We start from the raw sequence: 26,950 nt of genomic DNA on the forward strand, positions 1-26,950 counted from the left end.
TGGTGACTCAGGGACTGTAGTCGGATTTTCAGATGACAAGATTTTACATGGTTTTCCTTCAGACACCTAGGAAGAAAAGACCTGTTGTCCCCTCTGGTCATCCTTGATTTGCCTGCCTTCATTTGCAGGGAGCAGTTACTCCTGCAGTGAATGCTGGAACATTTTCATCTATTTTGGGGGGAGCATTCACTGAAAAAGTGGATGTCAGAGGATGCTTTTTTTTTTTGGAGTCGTGGCCTATCAGCTTGTAAAATGTGTAAAAGCCAGGTTTTTGATCACTGATGGCATCAGTTGGGAAAGAGGTATTTAAGAGCCCCTGCCAGAGATGTGCTAAGATCTGCTGGGAGATGCTTCCTCAGCAGGCGGCCTCTGTGGCTGCCGTTTTCTTCACAGGCTGCAGGTGGCATCAGCGGGTACGTGCTCCTGCTGGCTCTTCCTGCCTTGTCCAGCAGTGCAGAGCTTGACCTCCAGATAGGGGTCCTGGCCCCTATCATCTTCTCCAGGCCCCTTTGTTTACAAAGGTGGAGGCAGAGGGAAAAACACCAGCTTGAGCTCACACAGAGAGTTGATGGTGGTAAAATTGGGTTTAGAACAGGAGTCGGCAGACACTTTGTGTAAAGGAAAAGATAGGAACTATTTTAGGGCTTGCAGGCCACACAGTCTCTGTTCCAACCACTCAATTCTGCCATTGTAACACGGTGGCTGTCAGCAGTACATAAGTGGCTGAACGTGGCTGTGTTCCTGTAAAACTATTTATGGACGCTAAAAATTTGAATTTCATACAATTTTTGCATGTCATTAAATATTTTTTCAAATACTTAAAAACACAAAAACCATTCTTAGCTGGCGAGCATAGGAAAGCAGGCACCTGACTCGTTGGCCATTGTTTGCCAGCCCCTAGGCAGTTCCCGGACTTGGGCAGCCTTCTCTTGATTATAATGAGTCACCACCTTTGTGCCTGGCCCTTCAATATCATTCTAAATGATAGTGTAAATTAATATTTAATTATTGGTTTTTAACAACTTTTTTCATTGTGTCCAAAAGTTCGTCTCGAGATCTGTTTTCTTCCCTTCTTGTATCATCCCTTTGGGTTTTTCTGTTTGCTTTGGTTTTTCGTTTTGCTTTGTTTTTGCTATAAATCCTGTCTTTATCTTATAAGGGAAAATTCATTTTGTTCAACTGTTCTAGTTAATGATGAGAACTCAATTTCTGGAGATTTCATTCTGAAAGCAGTTGTCTACTGTAAATGAACAAATACAGAAGTCTTATAATTTTCTGGACTTCTGCTACTCTTTTAAGAGGTTGATGTTTGAAAATACTTGTGATAACTAGAATTTTCAGAAGATTTCTAGAAGAGGTTTAGTTGGAAAATTATAAGGAAAAGATCTGTCATTTGGGCCAAATGGGACTCTGTGATGAACCCCGGGCAGCAGATGGGGGCTTCTTCTCCCAGGTAAGCCTCACTGCGCATCACTGGTGCCAGCCAGGGCAGTCCGGGCACAGCCGGTCTTGCCTGGATTTTACTCAGCTTTCACCGGAGGCTAGCATTACGTTTATAACTGTCTTTCAAAGTTGGAGGGAAAAAAGAGAGTGACAGATCTTAGGCTAAAGAAAATTTCTAAGAATCCTTCTAGAAGTAGCACTGTTGTTGGAATGTGGTTATGACTTCCCAAGGTGACAGCTCTGAAGGAGACAGCAAAATTATTTGCAAGGTGTTGGAGTCATACCTTATCTTGCTTAGCAGTGTAAATGTTCTTTCATTTAATATTTAGACCCAAAACACAGAAAAATGAAACCACTGTTTTCAGTTAGCTGCTTAGCGACTCTAAAGATAAAATGGTTCTAATGGGGCCAGGCACGGTGGCTCACACCTGCAATCTCAACACTTTGGGAGGCCGAGGTGGGCGGATCACTTGAGACCAGCCTGGCCCACATGGTGAAACCCCATCTCTACTAAAAATACAAAAATTAGCTGGTTCATGGTGGCGTGCGCCTGTAATCCCAGCTACTAGGGAAGCTGAGGCACGAGAATCGCCTGAACCTGGGAGGCGGAGGCTGCAGTGAGCTAAGAACCTGCCAGTGCACTCCAGCCTAGGCAACAAAGCAAGACCCCATCTCAAAAAAAGTGGGGGGCTGTAGTGGGATGGGGCCTGAGACCAGGGTAAATTATGCTCACTCTAAATCACATTGAGCTGAAATCTGTGCACTCACAACTTCCACCACTGCTATCCCTGCTTCACTGGAAACTCTCAAGAGAACCCCTGATGCAAAGTCTCGTTTTTCTCTGTAATTTATAATGACTTGATCTAATGTGCTAACCTAACAAAGTTATGTCTGAATATACATACATTTATACACTAAAATTTAAAAAAAAATAAAGGTAGAGCTGGAAATGCATCTTCTGATTTATAGACTGTCTAGGATATAATGTCAAATAGAAAAAGGAAATCATAAAGTAATTTGACCAATAATTTCGGAAAAAGCAAATGTATAAACACACAGGGCTATGGATTATGTATGTGCCTATGTAGTGGAAAGGTGTGGACATGTACGCCCTCTTTGCTGACATTATAAACTGCAAGGGGGGAATAGGAATAAGGAAGTTTGGGTGAAAAATGCAGAGAGGCCCTGAGGCTCCTCAAGAGAGAGAAGTGAGAATAGGACACGGGGTTTAGTGGCGTGGAAGTCAGTTGCTGTGCATTTTTGTGGGTTGATGGAGCAAAAGCGAAATGAATGGATTGAGGGCCAGGTGGGAAGTGAGAAAATGGCTTAAGAAGTGTATGCTGCTCCTCGCCCAATCTGGCTGTGCACAGAAGAGCAATAGTGGCTGAAGGGGGCATTTTTGTTTGTTTTAAGATGAGAGAAACCTGAGCATGTTAAAATGCTGATGGAATAGCTCCAGCCGAGAGGGAGAGCTTGAACATTCAAGGCCGGAAGAGTCTACAGGATGGCATCGAAAAGATGGGTGTTTTCATTGTTTTCTAAACCACTTATACTTTCTTGGCCCACAAAGCCCCAGACCCATTTAAACCTCCAGAGAAACAAAACCATCATTAGATCAGCTTGGACAATACACCCCAGGGAATGGACAATGACAGCTGTTATTTAAGGATTCAAATGCATCTCATTTAGCACTTCGGAGAAATGTGTTACCTGATGCATTTATTTTATATGAAATAGACGTAATATGTTACAAAAGGGCTGGTGGCAAATCACTAAGCTTAGGAGCCTGGTTTCATTGTTCTCACCCCCAGTGACTCGGGTTTCCTTACTATATATCACAGCCAGTTTCCTTGTATGGCTTCCTTAAGTAGAAATGCAAGACCTTCCTGTGCTATTCTAGAAGAGTGATTTTAAGACAAATATTCTCGCCTCTTGACAAAATAGGTTTAAGTGCCAGGTGAGGTCAGCCGTGGACATTTACTTGCTGGTTGCCATGTAAGTGCCAATCGTATGCTCAGCAATTTCCTTCTATACAAAGTGCTCAAATCTAAGAGTTGCTCATATATTTACTCAACAAATATTTGAGGGCCTCGAAATAACACTATTGTAGGAACTAATGGGGAAGGGATGCAAAAGAAATCTAAAAGAGTATCTGTGGTTTAAAATACCTCCAAGAGTTTCCAGCCTAGATAGGGAAGATCACAGTGATTCTGACAACAGCAGCTCCCACCTGCTGGCAGTGCCGGGTGCCAGGCACTGTTCTAGGTGCCTTATGGGTGTTCAGTCATCTCCTCTTCTTAGCAGCCCTGTGGTAGGTGCTATTTTTATTCACATTTCACAGATGAGGAGACAGAGAGAAAATAGGTCACTTGCCAAGTTCACACAGCTAATAAGTAACTGATGGGGCTGGGATTCAAATCCAGGTTGTCTGACTCTGTGGTCTATATTACCTTCTTGTGAGACATACATGAATGCAAAATAGCAAGTAACAGAAAATAAATATGTGATCACAGATTCATAAAGGTGATAGACACAGGAAGTGCCACAGAAATTCCAAGTACTCCAGGAATACTGGGAGATGGCTGGCGTGGGGTAAAGAGGAAGTGAGATGAGTTGAGGAAGGGAAGGGTATGGCCAGCAGGGGTGGCATCCTCTAGGGGAGACAGCACAAGCATAAGCTTTATCCTTTGCCTCTCCACTGCATTCACATTAACCCCCCCCAAGAAACCCATGTTAGTGATCTAGTGTGTGCATGTGCTTTCATACTTAAAAGATGCACACACAGAGTACACGGAGGTATGTACTACACACAGATCCATATATACTTTTGTCAGTATTTGTTTTTCAAAATGAGATAACATAGAGATAGAGATACACATACTTCTACACCATGTTGCCTTTTTCTCTTGTTAATGTTTCTTGAAAGTCCTTCTGAATTAGGCAGTGTAGCAAGTTGATACTTTTTAATGCTATGAATGTATAATTTTCTAGATTTTTTGCTATTTCAAACAATGCTGTAGTAAAATCTTTGTAAAAATATCCTTATTTACCAGGGCTTTTATTTATATGGGCTTTTGCTGCTGGATGAAAAAGTATTTTTTTAATAATAGATTTTTCCAGATTGCTCTTCAAAGGCTGTTAATATTTCAGATTTCACTAGGAGAACATGAAGGAGCCTCTTCCCTCCATCTCCACTAGCAATAGGTGCTGTTACTCTATTTTTTTTTAATGTTTTTGCTAATCTGGATTTGGATTTGCTACATTGTACATTTCCAATTTCATATCCTTTCTGTTTTTTTCAGTTGTGCTTCTTTCCAAACCCTTTTCACCATCATTACAAATGTTTTAAAGATATATTTTTTCTAATCTCTTTTGCCACAAATCTTTTTTAAAACTTTTTTTAAGTTAAAGATTGAGGCGGGATGTGGTGGCTCACGCCTGAATCCCAGCAATTTGAGAGGCCAAAACAGGCACATCACCTGAGGCCAGGAGTTCAAAACCACCGTGGCCAACATGGTGAAACCCTGTCTCTACTAAAAATACAAAAATCAGCTGGGCGTGGTGGTGCACACCTGTAATCCAAGCTACTCGGTAGTCTGAGGCGCAAGAATCATTTGAACCCGGGAGGTGGAGGTTGCAGTGATCCAACATCATGCCACTGCACTCCAGCCTGGGCAGAGCAAGACTCCATCTCAAAAAAAAAAAGTTAAATATATTGGCTTTTATTTTATAGCTCCTGGGTTTCCTGTCCTGGTTAAGGTCTTCCCTAACCCTACATTTTACATGTAGTCTCCTAGGTTTTCTTTTAAGATTTTAATTTTTTCATTTAAGTTTTAGTTATTAAATATGTTATATATAGGAAAGAAAAACATATATGTTTATATAAGGTTTGAAGTAACCATTCTCCAATTTTTGGTTTCAGGAGCCATTTACATTCTTAAAAATTACTGAAGATTCTGAAGAGTTAATGAGTATTTTGTCTATCAAAATGTTTTAAATGAGAACTTAAATATGATAAAATGTTAAATATTAAAATATTAAATAACTTAAAATGGCAATAATAAATCCATTACATTAATATAAATAAGATATTCTTATGAAAAAGAATTATTTTTCAAAACAAAATTTTATTAAAAAGTGTAGCATTGTGGGTTTTTTTTTTTTTTTTTTTTTGCCAATCTCTTTAATGTCTGGATCAGAAAAACACAATTTGATCTGGGCTGTATCTGTTGTCATATGTTGTTTTGATTGAAGGACGTAAAGAAAATCTAGCCTCACACACCGGTGTACTTGGAAAGGGGTGAAGTATTTTCAAAGCCTTTTCAGATAGATATTTTTGCTCAATATTACTTTAAAACCAGACAGGTAATAGTTTATTAAAAGTTAGTTGCAATGTGGAATTAGAAACCAATTTTAAATATCATTTTTATTAGCTGGGTGCAGTGGCTCACGCCTGTAATCTCAGCACTTTCGGAGCCCCAGGTGGGCAGATCACCTGAGGTCAGGAGTTTTGAGACCAGCCTGGCCAACGTGGTGAAACCCTGTCTCTACCAAAAATACAAAAAATTAGCTGGGCGTCGTGGTGTGCGCCTGTAATCTCAGCTACTCTGGAGGCTGAGGTGGGAGAATCGCTTGAACCCGGGATGCGGAGATTGCAGTGAGCCAAGATCACACCACTGCACTCCAGCCTGGGTGACGGAGCGAGACTCCGTCTCAAAAAAATAAATAAATAAGTAAATAATCATTTTTATCTTGTTAATTAAAATCTATTGATCTATTTTGCATTTTGTTAATTTGATTTTCTGATTGTTCCCTAACAATCAGATGTGCTAATGTATAGAAATACAATTGATTTTAGAATATTGAACTTGTATCCTACAACCTTACTGAATTTATTAGCTCAAAGAGTTTTTTGTTTGTTGTGGGTTTTGGGTTTGTTTGGGTTGTTTTGTTTTGTTTTGTTTTGTTTTGTTTTGTTTTGGATTCCTTAGGATTTTCTGTATAACAAGATTGTGTCATCTGTGAATAGAGATCATTTTACTTCCTTTTCAATCTAGCTATCCTTTATTTTCTTGCCTTGCCTGATTGCGCTGGCTAGAGCCTCTAGTACAATGCCAAATAGAAGTGGAGAGAGCAGGCATCTTTTGCTTGTTCCTGATCTTACAGTGAACGTTTTCAGTCCTTCTCCATCTAGTACAATGTTAGCTGGGATTTTTTCATAGATCTCATTATAAGATTAAGAAAGTTTCCCTCTGTTCCTAGTTTGCTGAGTGTTGGGTTTTGTTAAATGCTTTTTCTTCGTCATATGAGATGATCATTCTTTGATTTTTTCCCTTTCATACTATTGATATGGTGTATTTATTTATATTGACTTTCAGACCAGGTGCGGTGGCTCATGCCTGTAATCCCAGCATTTTGGGAGGCCAAGGCCGGTGGATCACCTGAGGCCAGGAGTTCAAGACCAGCCTGGCCAACATGATGAAACCCCATTTCTACTAAAATACAAAAATTAGCCGGGTGTGATGGTGCACGCTTGTAATCCTAGCTACTCAGAGGCTGAGGCATGAGAATTGCTTGAACCTGGGAGGTGGAGGTTGCACTGAGCCGAGATTGCACCACTGCACTCCAGACTGGGCAACAGAGCGAGACTCAGTCTCAAAAAAATAATTATGGCCAGGCGTGGTGGCTCACGCCTGTAATCCCAGCACTTTGGGAGGCCAAGGTGGATGGATCACCAGGTCAAGAGATCAAGACCATCCTGTCCAACATGGTGAAACCCCATCTCTACTGAAAATACAAAAGTTAGCTGGGTGTGGTGGCGCATGCCTGTAGTCCCAGCTACTCTGGAGACAAAGGCAGGAGAATTGCTTGAGCCCAGGAGGCAGAGGTTGCAGTGAGCCGAGATAGCGCCACTGCACTCCAGCCTGGCAACAGAGACTGCATCTCAATAATAATAATAATTATTATTATTATCATATTGCTTTTCGTACTTCCCAATTTCTACTGGCATCCTGCCTGTTTCATATTTTCAACAGCTCTTTTACCCATGCAGGATTTTGTATTATAATTCATTGATCATTTGGAAAATATTGGCTTACCAAGTTTTACAGTTTTTCCAAATTTTTTGTTTGTTTGTTTGAGACGAAGTCTCACTCTATCGCCCAGGCTGGAGTGCAATGGTACAATCTCTCGGCCCGCTGCAACCTCCGCCTCCTGGGTTCAAGTGATTCTTTTGCCTCAGCCTCCCAAGTAGCTGGGGTTACAGGCATGTGCCACCACACCTGGCTAATTTTTTGTATTTTTAGTAGAGACAGGGCTTCACTATGTTGGCCAGGCTGATCTTGAACTCCTGACCTCAGGTGATCTGCCCACCTTGTCCTCCCAAAGTGCTGGGATTACAGGTGTGAGCCACTGTACCCAGCCCCAAATGTTGATACATTTTATTATATAACATCAGAAATTGTGTATTATCAACACCAATAGCATCAGAAAAGCCTTTAGGTATTGGGAAGCTATTGAGCTCACAATGGCAGATATAGGTTTCTCAAAATTCTCATTTTTTCTTGAAAGTTTAAATTGTATTATTGCTGGCAAATACTATTGGTTGTTTTCCTTAAAGTGACAGGCTCACTTCATTAATTTTTGAGAAGACATCTGCTGTATACTTAAGTCTAAATAACCATAGTCTGTCAGTTACTCTTTCAAATGAAAATGGTGTTCCTTGAAAAAAGTGGCTTGCAACTTTATCTCACAAGTCCCGTTCCTGAAGATAACCATCCGCTTTAGTATAGCAGTACTGCTTTATCTGCCTGTACATTCCAAAAGATGGGCCGTAAGGGTTAAGAGTTAATAAAATTAATTCCTACCACTTCATCAAGGACAGCCTTAAATGAAACTCTATCTACCTGTCATCTATCATCTATCATCATCCCCGTATTTATCTATGGTGAAATACAGTGACTGCTACTAGAGTTTGAGATCGCTGCCTTGGTTTGTGCTAAGGCACCAGTGGTTTTACCCATCATTGCTTTTGTATCATGAGTGCAAATGTCAATGCATTTGTTCCAGGATAAACCATGAAAGTCAATAAAGCATCCAACACTTTAAGTATTTCAGCCAGTATTACTTGTGCTTCGTTGCCAAGTATTTACATAAGAGATCTTTGTGATTAGTGACTGTTGATACTGGAAGATTACAAGCAAAATAACAAAACCAGGCGTAGTTCTGCAGATGAGATATTAACTCAGCATTCACGTTTGCAGCTTCATCTTTAATTCGACAGGCTATTGTTTCATTGGAAAGTGACACTAATGTGATTTCTTTTGTAACTTTCCATCCAGCAGGCATTCAGCAGTGGCAGCTGTACAAGGCTGTCGTGTGTGTTTCTCTAGCGAAGGCAATATAACTTACCTACCCTTCAAGGTTCTTTACTGGCCGTGTTTTAAAATTTTGGGTGGTGGGGGGAGAATAATTTTAGATTTACAGAAAAAAAATAGTAGAGAGGATTCCTGTCTACCCATCATACAGCTGCAGTGGCTTTTTAATTTCTAGTTTGAAAAGTGATAAAAAACAAATGTTCAATTTCTCACTTTTAAAGAACTCATCACGATTTAAATAAACTCATCACTCATCAATATTTAAACAAACTCATCTTGTTTAAATAGTCAAATTCTTTTTCATTAAACTCCGAATGATTGGTCTCAAAATTGCACTCCAACTTAACTGACGTTTAGACTCCAACTTAACTGACATAGTTAAATATATTCTGTTACATAAGTTACAATAAGGTAAATTATTGACATCTGTAAAACTGAGGGAAAGACCGCTTTCATCATATTTATTTTTTATTGGCAGTTTCATCCAGCTTCTTTGGAATAGATTCCTCCCTTCCATGAGTCAGAGAACTTTCCCTCCCTTATTACTTCCCTCCTTCTTGCCACTAGTTGGGATTTTGATTGGGACTACATTAAATCTATAAATCAATTTGAGTGTTTTATTCCATGAGCATAGTATGTCTCCATTGTTTTGAGGCCTTTTTATACTGTGCTTCAAATCTAATTTAAATACCTGATACATAAAGACTTGAGTCATTGCCACCTTTTTTTTATATCCAGAATCATTTGGAGAATAATCCAATGTGAATAAATTCAAATGTGAATCATTTGAAGAAGCTAATTGGTAGAGTTAGAACAGTACAATGACCAAATTAATACTTTTCTTAGAATTTGAGACAAGAAATAGAAAAATGTGGCTGTTGGTCACATTAGTGCTATAATGGAATTGTAATGAAACACAGCATGACAGATCCAACAAAGTGCAATCAGAACTAGCTAGACCGGGGCATGGAACTTGTATACATCTCGAGAGCAAGAAGTTAAATTCAAGAAGATGGGCTGAACAAGATAGGAACAAGCTAATTGTCCAAGCAGTCAAGAGTAACGAGATCTTCCAAGTGAGGCCTAAGAACTCAGGCAAGGAGGAAAAAAAAAAAAAGAACTCAGGCAAGGAGACAATAAGAAACAACACGGGACTCGTAATCCACACAGAGGATCTGGGCAGTGAGTCTTGAACAACAGGGGAAGCGACAGTGAAGCTTAACACAAAGCAAGAGTTTTATAATCTTATTCTTCTTTCCCTTCTTGACCAGAGCCACAGGTGGCCTTAGCACGGATGTGGAGCTCTAGGGTGTCTGGCCCAAGGATGGTGCTCAGGGCTGGATCATTGAGTTCCTCTGAGAGTGCCTCTCCAGAGGACTCCAGTGCAAACCTCAAGGTGCCCCTGGTTTTCCTTTCCCTTGCCCTGGTGTTCTCCCCTCTCCATCTCAATTTTGCCTGGGAACAGCTCTGCTCCATGGAAAAGACAGTTTGCTGCTCACAGTGCCCCAGAGGCAGGGGCATGCCACACCACAGGGAGTCACACAAGGAAGCACTGGGGTGGAGCAAGAGGCCGAGAGAGGGGGTAAGTATAGGTGAGGTGGCATAAGCATGCTGAGGATTGTTTCGTTTGGATGAATTTCAGTGGGCTCTCGAGCAAAGGGGCTTTCCCTACTTGTCGGGCACCTAGCCCTGGGGTGATTAGGGCAGGTGGATAATGGCCAGGCGTGTAAGAGCCCAATAAAGGAGATGGTTGGGGTGTGAGCTCTGGATTGGTTGATTTGTATTTGGAAAGCACACTTGGGGGCAAATGTTTTAATATTCCTAAGAGCTGACTAGTTCTGGAAGGGGCAGTCCCTCCAGGGCCAGGCAAGCTCCAATCAAAGCATCAGCATAGAGGGAATGGAAGACATGGCTAAAACATGAGACCTCCACAGCCTGGCCTCACTGAATATCTAGTCTCATCTCCCTCTCCTCTCAGAAATGGACTCTGGGCCTGAAGGAGTTCCAGGGACCTTACATGGCCCCAAACCCCCCTTCTTGGTTTTCCCACTTCCTTTATCCCATCATTGCTGTCAACCAGGTTCCAGAGCAGGGACAGTTGACTGCCACCAGGCATCTGGCCATAACGTTGACATTGCTCCCCTTGTTATTCAGCCTGATTGACAAAAGCTGAAGTCTTTCAAAAGGAACTTTTATTAAAAACTAAAGGAAGAAACTTAGCAAATAAGAGAGGTGTTCAAGCATAGGTTCCAGATTGAAATTGCAGAGCAGGTGACATCCCAGCTGAGGAGCAGCAGGAGCCAAGGCACCGGCCTGATGCTAACCAAGGGGGGTTCACTTTGGCCACAGCTCAGGGAGTGTGGAGGGCAAGGGTGGGAGACAAAGCTGGAAGGGTGAATTGGAGCCAGACAGTAAAGATGGACACTCACTGAAGATTTGTGAGCCCAAGAGACGTGAGCAGAGCCGTGCCTTCAGAAGACTACTCTGGCATCAGTGTTCAAGTTCACTGGGGACCCGAAGAGCTTAGTGCGACAACACAGCCAGTATTTTCCCAGTGCTTCCGTGTGCAGGCATGGGCCAAGAGCTTCCCTGGCTTTCTCCTGTGTATTCCCCTCACCCTTCTGCCAGGTGTGTGCTATTCTTAGCCCCATTTTATGGATAAGAAAACCAAAGTTCAGAGAGGTTCAGAAACTTGTCTAGGGTCCCAAGGCAGTAGCTGGTGGGACAGAGATTTAAACCCAGGCTGGCGTGAGAGCCTGCAGGCTGCAGCGGGAGTGGGGCTGAGCTTGGCTGATGGCAGAGGGTGCTCCTGGAGGTGGGACCTGCAGGAGTTGGGAACTCACGGGGCATGACATGAGCAACCAAAGGCTGGTAACCTTGGACCCTAGGTAGCTGGGAGGATGGCGATGCCATTAACAATACGGGACACAGGCTGGGGGTGAGAGCAGATCATGTGTAGGGCGAAACGAGATTTTGCACGTGTCAGGAGGCACAACAAGATGATGTGGCTAGAACAGAAAATGATGGGGCATAGAACCAGGCAGTTCCTGGCCAGCCTTCCTCCAGGTGACTTTGCATTCCATACGCAGAGACATACTGTTGAGGGTTTGGGGCCTCCTTTCTCTTCGGCCACCTTCATACGTGACCTGTGAGATTGTGGACCCACTTGAAGCTGCTTCTAGGTGCATGTCCAGAGAGCCAGAGGCTAGCTGCTCTCCATGAATCAGTCACCTCTGATGGGTCACCCATCGTGGCCAGCTCGCTTGGCGTGGCACAGGCTATGCTTCTAATCCCCGTTACCTAATGAGTAAAGAAGCGTCTGTCTTATGTCTGTGTTACTTGCAGGACCTTTCCATTATTTAACCAAGTCAATAAAGAAACCAGTGTTTCCCAATTAAGGCTTTTGCTTCTTTCTGGTACCTTTTCAGCTTCTAAATTCGTTTATTTCTGCAACACTGCTCCTGTGCTCTCAGACCCTGGCTGGGATGCACCACCCAGCAGGCTGACTCATGGCTCCTGCCCTCATTTCCACTCTGGTTTCTATGGAAATAGACATCCGATGGCTCAAAACAAGGTGAGGGCTTGTAGACACCTCATGATTCCCAGGCATTTATAAATCCTATTTGTCCAACATCAGTTGCCTTGGAAACAGGTGCAGAAAAGGTTTTCTCTCTTATCTGATTTTTTAAAAATTTTACCAAAGCAGTGTATGAGTTTTTCCTGTTATCACGGAATTTGGGAATAATAGTACATTTTATGTAGTGAAGCATATTTCTAGTTTTTCATTATTTGATAAATAAATGAATTCTACATTATTTCATTTTACAATATTTATTTAATAAATATGTTTCTATCCATTTGATCAAATCACTATCACTTGGTATTCAAAGATGAAATGCTTAGCTTCTGGGTCTAGAAATATGACTGGAGAAAAAATGTGTATGGCCTGCTGTTCCTTGCAACTTCAGAATTCGAGGCATCTAGGGCATAGATGTCTCGAATTCTGAAGTTGGAAAGACAACAGGCCATATACCACTTTTTACAATTTTTTTTTTTTGCAAAATCTAAGATGTTTTTTCCAATTGAAGTTAGAGTTTAAGTGATCAAAACTGATGTTTATGCTGAACCTTAGCAAGTGGGAAAAACCAACTAATTATTTCAGTCTTATACTATCCTGACCAAGGTTCTTGGCTTGCATCGCTGCTTGGTTTTAAGAGCTCAGGGTCTGTTTACTCAAATTGAGCCATTTTATATCTAAATTCTGTGTGCCATCCATGTTATGTAAAATATGGAGCATGTCTGTTATAGAAAACATAGAAATAGAAGCAATTTTCTATTAATCGTGAGCAAATGAGCAATGCACCATACTCGGTTTAGTGGAATGACAAGGACTACATAACTAACTGATAGTCATTCATTAAGCATTTGTTAGGCATGGTGTATTAAAGTTAAGCTATGGGGCCGGGCGCGGTGGCTCACGCCTGTAATCCCAGCACTTTGGGAAGCCGAGGTGGGCGGATCACCTGAGGTCGGGAGTTCGCGACCAGCCTGACCAACATGGAGAAACCCCATCTCGACTAAAAATACAAAAATTAGCCAGGTGTGGTGGTGCATGCCTGTAATCCCAGCTACTTGGGAGGCTGAGGCAGGAGAATCGCTTGAACCCGGGTTGGGGGGAACGGAGGTTGCAGTGAGCCGAGATTGTGCCATTACACTCCAGCCTGGGCAACAAGAGTGAAACTCCGTCTCAAAAGATTTAAAAAAAAAAAAAAAAAGGGAAGCTGTGATCTGCTGCTAGGGGCAGTCCAATCTTTAAGGGGAAAAGCAGAGTAAGTTCACTTAAAATAGAAAGACAGAAAAGCAGGCCAGGCACAGTGACTCATGCTTGTCATCCCAGCACTTTGGGAGGCTGAGGTGGGAGGATCGCTTGAGCCCAGGAGTTTGAGACCAGCCTGGGCAACATGATGAGACCTCATCTCTACAAAAAATTTAAAAATTAGCCAAGTGTGCTTGTGCATAACTGTAGTCCCAGCTACTCAGGAGGCTGAGATGGGAAGATCGCTTGAGCCCAAGAGGTTGAGGCTTCAGAGAGCTGAAATTTGTGCCACTGTGCCCCAGCCTGGGTGACAGAGCAAGACTGTGTCTCAAAAAAATAAAAATAAAATAGAAAAAGACAGAAGCATAGTGAAAGTTAATGTTGCTGTGTGGGGAGGGACACTGCAGAGAATTTGCTATGCAGCTCACTTTGCAGCCGGCTGTGTGCTACTTTCTGGCATTTATTTTCATATTCTCTTTCCTGGTGGAGTCATTTTTTTTTCTTTTGCTGCTATTCACACTACCTTTTATTCTGTGTTAGTGAATTGTAAGTGCTGCTGGGACAGGGCCGTATCAGTGTGGTTCTCCAGAGGCTCCTCACTACCTGGCACAGCACTTGGCACATACCAATGGTGGGGTAGGTATTTGCTGACTGAGCATGTGCCCCGTATACAACACTGTGCAGGGGTTCTGCTGGGCGCAGTTGCTCACGCCTATAATCCCAGCACTTTGGGAGGCCAAGGCAGGCAGATCACTTGAGGTCAGGAGTTCGAGACCAGCCTGGCCAACATGGTGAAACACCGTCTCTACTAAAAATACAAAAATTAGCCAGGTGTGGTGGCATGCGCCTGTAATCTCAGCTACTCTGGAGGCTGAGGAGTGAGAATCACTTGAATCCGGGAGGTGGAGTTCGCAGTGAGCCGAGATCGTGCCACTACACTCTAGCCTGGGTGACAAAGTAAGACTCCATCGCAAAAAAACAAACAAAAAAAAAAATATTGTGCAGGGGTTCTGATGGTTCCTTTCCGCAGAGAATCCCTTCAGAGGAATGTAAGAAGGCAGATTCACCCAATCCCAGCCTGGAGAATTTTCACAAAGTGCATATACCTATGTAATTCAGACACCATCCACCCCCTCAAGTTCTTGACCTCTTCTTGAAATTTATATAAATGGAGTTATTCAGTATAATATACTCATGTGTCTGGCTCATTTGATCAATGTTATGTTTGCTAACCCCCAAAAAACTACCCCAAATCTTAGTGGCTTAAAAAACAATAATATTTTCCTCCCAATTCTGTGGGTTGGCTTGGCAGGTCCTCTGCTGGTTTCACCTGGACTTACTCATGTGGCTTCATTCGGCTGGATGTCAGCTGGGCCGGAAGGTTCGAGGTGGTTTGGCAGTTGGTGCAGGCTGCCAGTGCAGTGTGCCTCAGTTCTCTGCCACGTGACTTCACTCCTCCAGTGAGCTGGAATGGGCATCTCTGAGTTCCAAGAGGTTGAAGTTGGAAGCTTCCAGTCCTCTTGAGGCTGAGGCTCCAGAATTCTCAGGGCCTCATTTCTGCCAAATTCTACTGTCAAAGTCACAAGGCCAGCCCAGACTCAAAGGATTAGAAAAATAGACCCTTCCCTGCATGGGATGAGTGGCAAAGCCACATAGCAAAAGGATGTCCTTGCCAGGATGGCAGGAGTTTGTGGCGGTTAAACAGTCTGCTACAGGGAGACTCTTCTCTGAACAAACCATTTGAAGATAGTCTTTGTGTGCAAAACAGTCTTTTACAGTTTCACACACTTTTTTTTTTTTTTTTTGCAAAATCTAAGATTTTTTTTCCAATTGAAGTTAGAGTTTTGGTGATCAAAACTGACATTTATGTTGGCCCTTACTAGGTGGGAAAAGCCAGCTGGCTATTTCAGTCTTATACTACCCTGGCCTTACCACGCTCTATCCTCAGTTCTTAATTTCAGAAACGTTACCATTCTTTTTCTAACAACAAAAAAGTAGTATTGTAAGGACTCAATGAACTAATGTGTATATTATCCTGAACAGAGTGCCTTGTGTGTATAGTATACATTCGGTTCAGGCTTGCTTTTTTGTTTCCTCCTAGTTCGCCCGAGTGGATCAAGCTCTGGGAATGTTGTAAAAACTGACTTGGCTAGAATTCATCTATTTAACAAATATGTATCAAGCACCTGTTATATGCCCAGGTCTATTCTATATCCTTAGTGGTTTTTTCTGTCTACTCATTCTACCAGTTACTAAGAGAGGAGTATAGAAATCTCCAACTAAATTGTGAATTTGCCTATTTTCCCTTTCAATTCTGTCAATTTGGGGTTCATCTATTGTGGAATTCGTTTGCTTTAAGCATATATGTTTGTAATTCTATCATCCAACGGTGTTGACCCTTTATCACCATGAAATGTCCTTTGTCTCTAATAATGTCTCTAGAATATTTGGTCTGTCCGATATTAATATAGCCACTTCAGCTCTCTCATGCTTGCTGTTTGCGTGACATGTTTTATTCTTTTACTTTCAACCTATTCATGTCTTTTAATATAAAGTACTTCTCTTGTAGACAGGATATAGCTAGCTTTTGCTTTTTTAATCCAGTCCGACAATCTGCCTTTGATTGGAGTATTTATTTAGTGTGTTCACATTTTTGACAGTTTTATTGAGGATATAATTTATATACCATAAAATTCATCTGTTTTAAGTAAATGTATAATTCCATGAATTTTAGTAAATTTATAGAGTTGTGCTACCATCCCCACAATTCAATTTTAAAATATTTTCATCACCCTGCAAAGCTCCCTTGTACACATTTGTAGTCAACCCTTGCCTGGGTCCCCCACCCCCACAAACCCCAGGTAACCATTAATCTGCTTCTGTCTCTAGATATTTGCCTTTTCTGGAGATTTTATATCGTATGCATGTGGCTAGTGTTTTCATTTTCTTTTTTTTGTTTGTTTGAGACAGGGTGTCACTCTTGTCACCCAGGCTGGAGTGCAGTGGTGCAGTCACGGCTCACTGCAACCTCTACCTCCTGGGCTCAAGGGATCCTACCACCTCAGCCTCCTTGAGTAGCTGGAACTGCAGGTGTGTGCCACCACTTCTGCCTAATTTTTTTTTTTTTTCTTGGTAGGACGGAATCCCACTGTGTTGCCCAGGGTGGTCTTAAACTTCTGGGCTCAAGTGATCTTCCCACCTTGACCTCCCAAAGTACTAGGATTACAGGCATGAGCCACCACACCAGCCATTTTTTCTTTTCTTTTCTTTTTTTTTTTTTTATTGTTTTTGAGACGGAGTTTCACTCTTATTGACCAGGCTGGAGTGTGATGGCACAATCTCGGCTCACTACAACCTCCGCCTCGCAGATTCAAGCAATTCTCCTGCCTCACCCTCCCAAGTAGCTGGGATTACAGGCATGCGCCACCACGCCCGGCTAATTTTGTGTTTTTAGTAGAGATGGGGTTTCACCATGTTGGTCAGGCTGGTCTCGAACTCCCGACCTCAGCTGATCCACCCGCCTTGGCCTCCCAAAGTGCTGGGGTTACAGACGTGAGCCACTGTGCCAGGTCATTTTCCTAATAGTGTCTTTTGATTTGTAAAAGTTTTTTATTTTGATGAGGTCTAGTTTATCTTTTTCATTTTTTCATTTATGGTCTATGCTTTTGTTGTTGTATCTAAGAACTTTTTGCCCAACCCAGACTTTCTCAACCTTGGCACTATTGACATTTTGGGCCAGATAATTCTTTGTTGGGGGGGCTGTGCTACGCGTTATTGGGTGTTTAGTAGCATCCATGGCCTCTGCCCATTAGATGCTAGTATTAATCCACCCCTCTTCCCAGTTGTCACAACCAAAAATGTTTCTAGACATTGCTAAATGTCCCCTAGGAGGCAAAATTACTCCTAATTGGAAACCATTGGCCTAGGCCAACATTGCAAAGATTTTCTTTTATGTTTCCTTCTAAGGGCTTTGTTGTTTTAACTCCTATGTTTAGGTATAGGACCATTTTTAGTTAATTTTTGTGTGTGATGTGAGATAAAGATCTAAATTCACCCTCCTGCATATGAATATCCAGTTGCCCCAGTATCATTTGTTGAAAACACTATTATTCAACCCATTGTATTGCTTTGTCAAATAGCACCTTTGTAAAAAATAAATTGGCCGGGTGCGGTGGCCATAATCCCAGCACTTTGGGAGGCTGAGGCAGGCGGATCATGAGGTCAGAAGTTCAAGACCAGCCTGACCAATATGGTGAAACCCCATCTCTATTAAACATACAAAAATTAGCTGGGTGTGGTGGTGCATGCCTGTAGTCCCAGTTACCTGGGAGGCTGAGGCAGGAGAATCACTTGAACCTGGGAGGCAGAAGTTGCAGTAAGCCAAGATCACGCCACTGCACTCCAGCCTGGGTGACAGAGCAAGACTCTATCTCAAAAAAAAAAAAACTGCTGGACGCAGTAGCTCATGCTTGTAATCCCGGCACTTTGGGAGGCCAAGGTGGGCAGATCACGAAGTCAAGAGTTCAAGACCAGCCTGGCCAGCATGGTGAAACCCCATCTCTACTAAAAATACAAAAAAATTAGCCAGGCCTGGTGGCGCACACCTGTAGTCCCAGCTACTCAGGAGGCTGAGGCAGGAGAGCTGCTTGAACCTTGCAAGCAGAGGTTACAGTGAGCCGAGATTGCGCCACTGCACTCCAGCCTGGGCAACAGAGCAAGGCTCCGTCTCATAAATAAATAAATAAATAAATAGACCACAAATATAAGAATTTATTTCTGGACTCTCAATTTTGTTCACTTGATTCACATGTCTAGCTCTATGCTAGTACCACATGATGTTAATTACTATAGCTTTATAGTAGGTTTCAAAATACGAGTTCTTCAACTTTGTTTTCTTTTTCAAAATTGTTTTAATATTCATATTTAATGTAATAATTGATACAGTTGGGTTTAATTCTGCCATTTGCTATCAGTGTTCTATTTATCTCTTTGTTACTCTGTCCTTCCTGCCTTCTTTTGTATTAAGTAATATATGTACTGCTGCCCTTTGTATTAAGCGAATATTTTTTAGTAAACCATTTTAATAACTCTACTAACTTTTTAGCCGTATTTGCCTTTTTGTTTCTAAGTTGGTTCTAGGGATTCAGTATGCATCTTTTACTTGTCACAAACTACTTCGAGTTAATACTGATTTATTACTGGTCAAATAGAAGAACCTTGCATCAGTATGGCTCGATTTCTGTTCCTCTTTTGTGCTCTTGTTGCCATATTTGCTACATTTATATTTATTATCAACCCGGTGCTATAAATAGTCATGTATCATTTAAAGAAGGAACATGTGTGTGTGTGTGTGTGTGTGTGTGTGTGTGTGTGTGTGTGTGTATCTCCACCTACATATTTACCATTTCCAGTGCTCTGTAATGCTGGTCTCTTAACAACAATTCTGTTTTGTTTTTTTTTTAATCTGGAATTGTCTTTAGTTCACCTTCTTTTTTTTTTAATTGCTACTTGATTTGGTCAAAACACCTTCATTTTTGAAGCATAGTTTCACTGCATATAGAATTCTTAGTTGGCAGGGCGCAGTGGTTCATGCCTGTAATCCCAGCGCCTTGGGAGGCCGAGGCAGGTGGATCACCTGAGGTCAGGAGTTCAAGACCAGCCTGGCCAACATGGTGAAACCCCATCTCTACTAAAAATATAAAAAATTAGCCAAGCGTGGTGGCACATGCTACTTGGGAGGCTGAGGTGGGAGAATCGCTTGAACCCAGGAAAATCACTTGAATTGAGGCGGAGGTTGCAATGAGCCGAGATCATACCACTGCACTCCAGCCTGGGTGACAGAGCAAGACTCCATCTCAAAAAAAAAAAGAAAGAAAAAAAAAGAATTCTTAGTCAACAGGTGTTTTTTCCCCAGCACTTTTAATATGTCATTCTTTTGTCTTCTGGCTTCCATTGTTTTGTTTTGTTTGTTTGTGACAGAGTCTCACTGTGTTACCCAAGCTGGAGTACAGTGGCTTGACCTTGGCTCACTGCAACCTCTACCTCCCAGGTTCAAGCAATTCTCATGCCTCAGCCTCCTGAGTATCTGGGATTACAGGCATGCACCACCACACCTGGCTGACTTTTGTATTTTTGGTAGAGATGGGGTTTCACCATGTTGGCCAGGCTGGTCTCAAACTGCGCCCAGCCCCATTGTTTCTGATAAGAAGCCAGCTGTTAATTGCATATTTTATCATTGCTCCCCTGTATGTAATGGGTTGTTTTCCCCTTACTTTTGAATATTTTTTTCTTTGGTTCTTAGCGGTTTGTCTGTGATGTACCTAGGTGTGGGTTTTTCTGTGTTAATCTTTTTTAGGGTTCATGGAACTTTTTTTTTTTTTTGAGACGGAGTCTCATTCTGTCGCCCAGGCTGGAGCTCAATGGCGCAATCGTGGCTCACTGCAACCTCCGCCTCCTGGGTTCAAGCGATTCTCCTGCCTCAGCTTCCTGAGTGGCTGGGATTACAGGCGCCTGCCACCATGCCTGGCTGATTTTTATATTTTTAGTCGAGGCAGGGTTTCACCATGCTGGCCAGACTGGTCTCGAACACCCGACCTGAGGCAATCTGCCCACCTTGGCCTCCCAAAGTGCTAGGATTACAGGTGTGAGCTACTGCACCCGGCCTGGAACTTCTTGGATCTGTAAGTTACAGTGTTTTTTTGTGTGTTTGTTTTGGGTTTTTTTTTTTAACCAAATTTGAGTAGTGTATAACCATTATTTACTGAAGTGTTATTTTCTGCCCCTTTCCTCTCCTCCTGAAAATCCAGTTGCACACATGTTAGAATGCTGATATTGTCTAACAGATTTCTGAGGCTTTCTTCATTTTTATGCAATGTTTGTTCTCTTCTTTGAGCTGGATACTTTCTCTTGATCGTCCTTCCAGTTAACTGATTCTTTTACCCTTCTGTATCTGCTGTTGAGCTCATCTATTGAATTCTTCATTTCAGTTATTGTACTTTTCAGCTCTAGAATTCCCATTTGGTTCCTTTTTATAGTGTCTATTTTTCTGTTGAGATTTCCCGTTTTTCACTGATTTTCAGTATTTTTTTTAAAACTTCTGAGCACATTTTCCTTTAATTCTTTGAGCATATTTATAATAGCTGCTTTGAAGTGTTTTTCTACTAAATCTAACATCTGGGCCCACTCAAAGTTAGTTTCTGTTGTCTATTTTTCCCCCAAGGACAGGTCACGCTTGGTTTCTGCTGTATCTAGTAATGCATTTGGTTGACAACCAGACGTTATAGATAACGTGTTGTCGTGATTCTAGATTACGTTTTGCTCTCCTGAGGGCTGTTGCTTTCATTTGTTTGGTAAGCAGTTAACTTGCCTGCTCTTAAACTGAGAAATGTCTCCCCTGTAGAATGCAGCCACGAGTGTCTCTATCATTTTCTCCAATCCCAGGGGTCTCCCCTGCATAATTTAACGGTTGATTGGGATGGAAATTGTGCTCAGATGCCTGAAGCCAGTAAGGTTTCCACCTTCTGCTGCTTGAGCTGTGTGTGGATTGAGGAATACATTTGCAAGCACAAAAAATGATCTGCAAGTTTTCCCACACTGTTAGTTTCCTCTGGGTTCCTTGGGTTTTCTGCATGTACCTGTAGTTTAGCAGTCAGAGATGTGTGGAGATTGTAACATCTCTTAGCCTCTGTAGCTCTCTTGCTTCCAGCTGTCCCCCTTCAATTTCTAGCAGCTGTGCCTGCCACTTGCCTTCTACCATGTTCACACCTCCAGGCCCTGGGGTGTCACTGCCTACGATGGGAACGCCTCCAGGCAGGAAGGCCATGAACACACCATTCTCACCCAGTGCCCTAGCACTTCCCCACTGAGCAAGTACTGCTTAAGTTGTTGCCTGCCATTGGTCATTTTCCAGTGTCCTGGAATGATTATTTTTAGTAAACGTATCACATTTTGCACTTGATAACCGTAGAGAGGAATTGCCTGACCTACTCCTGTTCCAGGAACAGGAGTATATGCCTAGGGCCAGAAGTCGTTAGATCCTAGGGATATAGCGGTAAAAGCAAAGTAGACATCCTATTTGGAGAAAGCAAGCCTTCAACAAATAAGCAGAGATCATAGCCAGGTGACCATGAGTGCTTTGAAGAGCAGTGGGGCAGAGGGAAGAGCAAGTGGCAAGGTCCTGAGGCAGAAGCATATTGGGGGCCTTCCGGGAACAGGAAGAAGCGGGGAGGGAGTTGGATATGAGGTCAGATCACCTAGGGCCTGGGGAAGGACCTTGGCTTCTATCCTGAGAGAGGAGGGAAGCTGTTAGAAGGTCACTTTCATTTTTAAGTGATCAAAGTGCTAGTTTACTAATTTACAGTGAGAAATAAAACTGCCTGAGTGAGGTCAGTAAGTCATTGACTGGGCTGGGCTATTCCTGGGACTTGAACTGAGCCCAAAGGCGCTGGGACCAGGTAGCCTTGTAGAGCTCATGAACATCCAGGGGGAAGTGGCCATTGGGCTCTGCCAAGTGTCCCCCATCCTAGGATCAGGAGCCCTGTTCGGGTCCTGATTCTGCCATGTACAAGCCTTAGTTTCTCTAAATGGGCTAAAACTAACTGCCACGAACCTGAGCAATGCTCAGCCCAGCATCTCACCGCCATGCTAGGCACTAGTAAGGGGTTCTAACCCAGATGTGGGCATAACAAACACCTGAGGCTCATAAATCACCTGGCGGTCCCAGGCACCCATGCTCCTTAAACTGCTAAGTGACCAGGGACTCTTCCTTTCCCTTACACTTTGCTGTCATCTTCCAGATGGTGTCTACACACTGTGGCTCATCGTTCTGGAAGTCACTTTCATCTTCCCCTTCATTTCCTTTCTGCTTCACATCCTGGCTTAAGCCTCACACCCCTCTCTGTACTAACTTCCCAGCCTTCGGTCTCTGGCCCTCCCAGCTTGTCCTGCATGTGGCCACCAGACCATCTTCTTAAAGCAGAGCTTGGACCACACGGGGACATGATAACTTAATTTTTAAATTAGGGAACATTTTAAACTTTTCAGAAAGAACAGAAAATAATATAACAGACAGCTGTGGCTGTATCCCTTCATCTCCCTCCCCTCCTTCTCTCCCCAGAATTAACCACTATCTTGAAGTTGGTGTATAAATTCCACAGATGATTCTGTACTTCCATAATATACACTGTTATGGTTTTAATTTTACATAAGTGGGTAGTATTATATGAATTGTTTTCTGGCTTGCTTTTTTCATTCAACATTATGTGTTAGAGGTTTACTCATCCCAATACCCAGTTCACCCACTTAGCTGCTGTATGTAGTATTTCATTGTCAGAATAAGCCCCTGTGTGTTTCTCCTTCCTTTCCTGTGTTTTCCACAGTGCAGCAAAGAGCTTCCTCATCCTCGTGTCCTTATATGCCCTTGAGTGCTTTTCTGCAGCTCACACCTAGATGTTGAATTGCTGATGCAGGGGGATGAGGGTCTCATCTTTACTAAATCCTGCCAAATTGCTCCCCAAAGGGCTGACCCATTTGCACATTCACATGATGCCTTTTAAAACACTTTCTTGCTCCCCATCACTTGGTATAATCTCAAGTTGCTAATGATAGTATTCAAAGCCTCACTCATTAAGACCCTGTCTACCTTTATATTTTTATTTATATTTGTTTTTTCATCTGTAAAAATAGGGATAAATAATCATGACAGAGATGTGAACAGCGAGTTCATCTGTGGCCCCTCATGGACAAAAAAAAAAAAAAATGATAGTGTCCTTTCCTTCTTTTTCTTCCGTATAGTGTCCACTCGCTGGTCTTTCTTCTGGAGCTATATAGAATAAGCCTCATCCAGAAAAGGCAGTGGCAGGGGGTGGCATTAAAGCCAAGGCTGGGACCTGTCTTGATCCCTGGTAGGCGTCTTATTGGCAGGTGAGCTGATGGTCACAGCTCACTGAGGTATTGGATCACATCCTTGTCTTGTATCATGTGTGCATTTGATCAGCATGCTCTTCCTGTCCTTATTCCAAGTCCAAGGCAACAGGGAACAGGTGGGACCAAGCATGGAACCCTCTCTATACCTGCCAGAGACCCACAAAAATGATAGATGCATGGTTAATACTTGCTGAATGTCGAGTCAGTGACTGGCAGAATCTGAACACCAAGAAACGGTTCAGTAGCTAACTCCCTGTGTTTGAGTCCTGCCCGACAACTTACCAGCTGTGTGTGGCTTTGGGCAAGCTGGTGAACCTCACCAAGCCTCAGTGTTCTCATCTGTAAAGCGAGAATATTAATACCCTTTTCATCAGGTGCTTGTGAGGATCAAATGAAACAATGCATGTCAAGTGCCAGGCAGACTCAATGCCTGTCAGCTGTTTTTAACACCGCCCTTGCGATCTAGAGGCAGACTGGCCTGACTGGTCTGGAGGCAAGCCGAAGTCTGCTGGAATGGGGGTTCCTCATGTGCTGCCTGGCCAGAATTAGAGAGAGCCAAGGCCAGGGCTGGCCCGGATGGAGCGGGGATGGAAAGCAGCTAGCAGAGAAGCAGAGCACCCTCAGTGGGGAAAGGAGGGGTGGGAGGAGGCTGGTCCCAGGCCACACTTTGGGTAGCAGCAGCCGGGGAGTTTTTCCTGAGGTTTTTTCTGTGAAACTTTAAGATTCATCTAAACAGTATTTCAGAACATAGACATTATATTGAATAATAGTTTTTTTTTTTCTTTATGACATTCTGATGGCATGTAAGAAAATCCCGTCATTGGGTCAGGAGTGTGTCCAGTCCTGGAGTGGTGGTTTCTCCTTAACTAGCCCATCTTCACTTGCTCCAGGTTGGGGCGGGGACATACCCTGCCTTGGTCCCTAGGTCTTTTGTTCCCCTTCGCCCCTTGTGTCGTGAGCACACTCTTAGGATCCTGTTTGGAAGGGCCCTGATTTCGGTTACCCTCTTCCTCTTCTCCACGTGAAGCGCGGCGTCTGTGGTGCTGCTGGGACACTGGGTCCCTCTCCCTCTAACCTCATGGAAGCTTTCTGCTCTTTCACTTCCTGTCCCACTGAGCCTCCAGGTCTTCTCTTATTGGGTGTGTTAAATACTGCGATAAGCCCTGCTTTTCCTAGGGCAACTTTGCCATCATCTCCACATTTCTTGCTGTTTTTGTTTAGAGTACAGAAAAAGTTTAAGCAAGTAAACTGAGCGGCGAAAGCAAGAGACTGGGAGAATTAGGGAAGTAAAGGTTGTTTGGGTTCTCCGGTTTCTGTCATATCCTTATTTAATGAACTGGTCTGGTTGTGAAACCAACTGTCATACCCTGGGCTGCATTTTTGTGAATGGGGAAATGAATGTAGAGGGAGACTTTTCCGCGTCGCGGGGAGCCCTCAAGGATCCCGGACGTGCTTCCATCTGCAGTCGTGGGCACATGCTCAGGAGGAAAGCTGCACACGTGGCCAGGGCCCATTCCACTGGGGAAGTCAGCGCCTCAAGCTGCCTGGCCTGGTCACCTCAGTCCACCCTCGCTCTCCCATGTGGAGTGTTTTTCCCTTATTTTCACAAAGAGTGAGATTTACAATTCAGCGTTCTGAGAAGGTGTCTCAAATTTAAACTACTTATAGAAATCTTATAATTATTTCAAGTGGAAAGCACACTGGATACTTTCACTTGTCATGTGTAAAACCACCTGAACACATTCTGCTCTGCATTCTATCTGTAAGAATCTGAGTTTTCAAATGCATTTAGTGGTCACCCTTAGTTTTGTTTTCAGGCCAGTTGCTTAGAATCTGGTTTGTCTGGAGTATTATGTATCGAAAGCCTCCAGTTAAGCATCTTGTAATGTCATAAGGTCACCAAGCTGCCATGGGGAAGCTTCGCATTAGGACATCTAAATTCATCTCAGCTCGAGCGCCTTTTTTATGAGGCATTCTTAATTTCTTGAAGTAATCAGTTATCACTGAGCTCTAACATTAGTAATCTGATGCATTCTGCTCTAGTACATAAAGACCAGTAATTTTAGTCAAATTCCTCCAACAATGGTATTTAAGACCCACCCTAATGAGGCATTTATTCTTGAGTATTTCTTTATCCATCACTCCCTTACTTCACAAAGTAGATTTTAAAATATGTCGTTTCGTTTGGAATTCACAAGCAGCTCAGACAAGTTAGCACAGTGGCTGGTGCCCTTGTCGCCCAGTGCACCCAGCACCTTGCCAGGCTTGCATTGAGAGAGGCTAGCGGAATTCTTTCCCCGAGCAGGGCACGGTGGCTTATGCCTGTAATCCCAGCACTTTAGGAGGCTAAGGTGGGAGGAATGCTTGAGGCCAGGAGTTAGAGGCTATAGTGAGCTGTGATCATACCACTGCACTCCAGCGTGAGCTACAGAGCAAGAACCTGTCTCTTAAAAAAAAAAAATGGGGGGAGAACTGATGGCAGCAGTGGCTCCCCTCCCAGCTGGAAGGCCTGAGTTGGCATTCTCAGAGGGTGCCTCTTGGCCTCACCTCTGGGTTTGCCCATTATTAAAAGTCCGGATACATCCTCAGAGTTGTTTTCATCTGCCTGGCACTGATTGAGAAAGTGGAGCAAGCGCCTGCTATCAGCAAGCTTCATTTCTGGGAGGTTCTCTGCTTACATTTCCCACCGCAGGTAGTGGGCTCCTCTGCCTGCAGGTGTTACTGGGAACGGTTGAATGAAGCTCTGGCTTCTTTGTTAAGCTGCCCTTCCCACCTCAACTAGCGCAGCTCAGTTTGCTTCCGCTCTCTCCCCTCCTGAGCCCTAAGGATGCCTCTGTTCCCTTTTCGCCGGTTTCAGTGTTTCTCAGAAACCATGGCAGTGACTTGTTTATATCTACACAGTATCATGGCGTTCCAAAAGCAGAGAATTTAAGAAATTTCTTCCATCAGTAAGTCATGATTTTAAAGGAGGCAGCCAAGTGATCCCATTTACTAGCTAGAGAAAATGAGGCACTGACAAGAATCATGTCTTTCTGAATTAGAACCTTGGTACAAAACTTTTTAAACCAAGAACCATCAATTTGGTGATGATTTTCACCTCAGTTTTCTTACATCTATGCATTTTACATTGAAGTAACAATAGCGTTTGCCTGCATGTTGCACTAGAGAAACTGAGGCAGCGGAAGCCAACTGTCCCTGTTGTGAGCAGGTCAGCTGCGGGCCCTGGTTCTGCCCCAGGCCCCCTGCTCACACTGCTAAGCTGCAATTCAAGTTAACTTTTATTAATGGGTAGCAAATACTAGGACCAAATGCAGAAACTGTCCTGTGTTTCTGGAGGTTAGGGAGGGCCTATCAATTCTCAGCAAATTTAATTGTAAAGTACTTTTTTTTT

The 26,950-nt window shown here is 43.1% G+C and overlaps 1 protein-coding gene across 12 annotated transcripts in view; it reads left to right on the forward strand.

Annotated features, from left to right (window-relative positions):
• The window catches only part of ARMC9 (armadillo repeat containing 9), a 197,925-nt gene that overhangs the window by 98,424 nt on the left and 72,551 nt on the right, over positions 1-26,950 (forward strand). The window lies entirely within an intron of this gene.

Source organism: Gorilla gorilla, chromosome 11, assembly GCF_029281585.2.
Source record: "Gorilla gorilla gorilla isolate KB3781 chromosome 11, NHGRI_mGorGor1-v2.1_pri, whole genome shotgun sequence".
NCBI classification, from domain to species: Eukaryota; Metazoa; Chordata; class Mammalia; order Primates; family Hominidae; genus Gorilla; species Gorilla gorilla.